Here is a 3,043-nt window from a genome sequence, read left to right on the forward strand (position 1 = left end):
CGGGAGCCCCCTTTAATAAGGGGGCCCCCAAAACCTGGCCCCCCCACCCTATGTGAATGAGTATGGGGTACAATGTACCCCTACCCATTCACCTGTGAAAAAAAAATTACAAAAAAAACACAACACACAAGGGTTAAAATAGTTTATTGCACAGCTCCGGGGGACTTCCGGGGTCTTCTCGGCTTTCGGGGTCTTCCCGGCTTTCTTCTTCATCGCCGCCCTCTTCTTCCGACTTCGGGGGTCTTGTCCCCCTCTTTGGGGGTCTTGTCCCCCTCTTCGGTTCTTCTTGCCGGGCCAACGCGCCTTCTTCTAGCTCTTTTACAAGTGGTGGCCCAGTCTTCTGTCGCCGCTGTCGGCGTCTTCTGTTCTTCTGTTCTTCTCTTCAGGAGATGTTGCCTCGTCGCTGTTTCTGCTCACAATGACAGGGACGCGGCGTGCGGCGACTTATATAGGGACATCCCTGATGATGTCCCCACCCATTATGATGTCACAGTCCCAGAGGATGCTGGGACTGTGAAATCATAATGGGCGGGGACATCATCCGGTGATGTCCCTATATAAGTCGCCGCACGCCACGTTTTCTGTCATAGTGAGCGGAGACAGCGACGAGCCAACCTCTCCAGAAGAGAAGAACAGAAGACGGCGATGGCGGCGGCAGCGGCAGCGGCGACAGAAGACCGGGCCACCGCTTGTAAAAGAGCTAGAAGAAGGCGCAGTGGCCCGGCAAGAAGAACCGAAGAGGGGGACAAGACCCCCGAAGAGGGGGACAAGAACCCAGAAGTCGGAAGAAGAGGGCAGCGGCGAAGAAGAAAGCTGGGCTCCTCCGCTAGTAAAAGAGCTAGCAGAAGATAGTGGAGGAGTGCGGTGAGAAGACCCCCGGAGCTGTGCAATAAACTATTTTAACCCTTGTGTGTTGTGTTTTTTTTGTACATTTTTTTTCACAGGTGAATGGGTAGGGGTACATTGTACCCCATACTCATTCACATAGGGTGGCGGGCCGGGATCTTGGGGCCCCTTATTAAAGGGGGCTCCCGGATTCCGATAAGCCCCCTGCCCGCAGACACCGACAACCATTGGCCAGGGTTGTCGGGAAGAGGCCCTTGTCCTCATCAACATGGGGACAAGGTGCTTTGGGGTGGGGGGCCGAGGGGTCCCCCCTTCCCCAAGGCACCCCCCATGTTGAGGGCACATGGCCTGGTACGGCTCAGGAGGGGGGGGGAGCTCGCTCGTCCCCACCCCCTTTCCTGGCGGGCCGGGTAGCGTGCTCGGATAAGGGTCTGGTATGGATCTGGGGGACCCCCACGCCATTTTTTCAGCGTAGGGGGGTTCCCCTTAGAATCCATACCAGACCTAAGGGCCTGGTATGCTCTCAGAGGGGGAACCCATGACATTTTTTTTTTAAATTTGGTGTGGAGTTCCCCCTTAAGAGCCCATTCTCTGATTGGCCACGGCAAAAGTCGTTGTGTTGTAAGTCGCCCCAAGTCATGCCCAAGTCGTGTTCAAGTCGTGTCCAAGTTGCCTCCAAAAGTCGCGTTGAAAGTCGTGTCGCCCCTGTGTGAACCGGCTCTTAGGTAAAACATTGATAAACAAACCTCTGGGTTTTGCCTGCAGATGGACTTTAAAGTGGAGCTCAAGTCAGAAAACTATGTCCTGCTGGATGACTTCAGCATGGCCCCTTGGTATAGCTATGTAAAACATTAACATTATGGGGGTTATTTACGAAAAGGAAAATCCACTTTGCATTGCAAGTGCATTTGGAAGTGCAGTCACCGTAAATCTGAGGGGGACATGCAAGGAAAATAAAAAACAGCATTTTAGCTTGCACATGATTGGATGATAAAATCAGCAGAGCTTCCCCTCAGATTTACAGCGACTAAACTTCCAAGTGCACTTGCAGTGCAAAGTGGATTTGCCTTTCGTAAATAACCCCCAATGTTCCTTGCTATAGAACATTTTTATCAAGTTGTTATGGATAAAGTTCCCCTTAAGGCAGTGTTCTTAAAGTGAGGTGAAATTAAAGGGGTTGTAAAGGGTCGTTTTTTATTTTCTAAATAGGTTCATTTAAGCTAGTGCATTGTTGGTTCACTTTACCTTTTCCTTCGATTTCCCTTCTAAATGTTTTTTTTTCTATGTTTTCTTTGTCTGAATTTCTCACTTCCTGTTTTTCCTCAGTAAACACTGCTCGGATGATGGTGTGAAGTTAACTGAGGAGAAACAGGAAGTGAGAAATTCAGACAAAGAAAAAAAACATTTATCAGGAAATCGAAGGAAAAGGTAAGTGAATCAACAATGCACTAGCTTAAAGGAACCTATTTAAAAAAAAAAAATGAAGCTTTACAACCCCTTTAACCACCTCGCGCCCGCCCTATAGCCGAATGACGGCCGTAGAGCAGACACTTTCATCCGGGTGGCCGTCCCTGGACGTCCTAAAGTTTACTTCCGCAATGCGCGCCGCCGCGGGCGCGCATCGGGGAAGTTCTGTGTTTGCCGTGTCCCCCGGGGACAGGCAAACACAGATCGCTGTAAACGCCCAATCACAGCGGCCATATACAGAGCGATCGGCGTGTCCAATGTAAACATATGAGATCATCTCTCAGCGCCGCTCTCCCTCCTCACACAGACAGAGTGTGAGAGGGGAGAGATGAACGGCTGCAGCGGCAGCCGTTCTGCTTTGATTTGATTTAAAAAAAAAAAAGTAAAAAAAAGTGCCATCCTGCCCCAGTGCCATCCTGCCCCAGTGCCATCTGCCCCAGTGCCATCCACCCCAGTGCTACCTGCCCCCAGTGCTTCCTGCCCCCAATGCCACCTGCCCCCAGTGCCACCTGTTGTCAGTGCCATTTGTCCCCAGTGCCATCTGTCATCAGTGCCACGTATAAGTGCCATCTGTCATCAGTGCCACGTGTCATCAGTGCCACATAGTGCCATCTGTCATCAGTGCCACGTATTAGTGCCATCTGTCATCAGTGCCATGTATCAATGCCATTTGTCATCAGTGCCACCTGTCAGTGTCACGTGCCATCTGTTGTCAGTGTCACGTGTCATA

The sequence above is a fragment of the Lithobates pipiens genome, unplaced genomic scaffold, assembly GCF_037356315.1.
Source record: "Lithobates pipiens isolate NorthernLeopardFrog02 unplaced genomic scaffold, aLitPip1_a1.2 Scaffold_10, whole genome shotgun sequence".
NCBI lineage: Eukaryota > Metazoa > Chordata > Amphibia > Anura > Ranidae > Lithobates > Lithobates pipiens.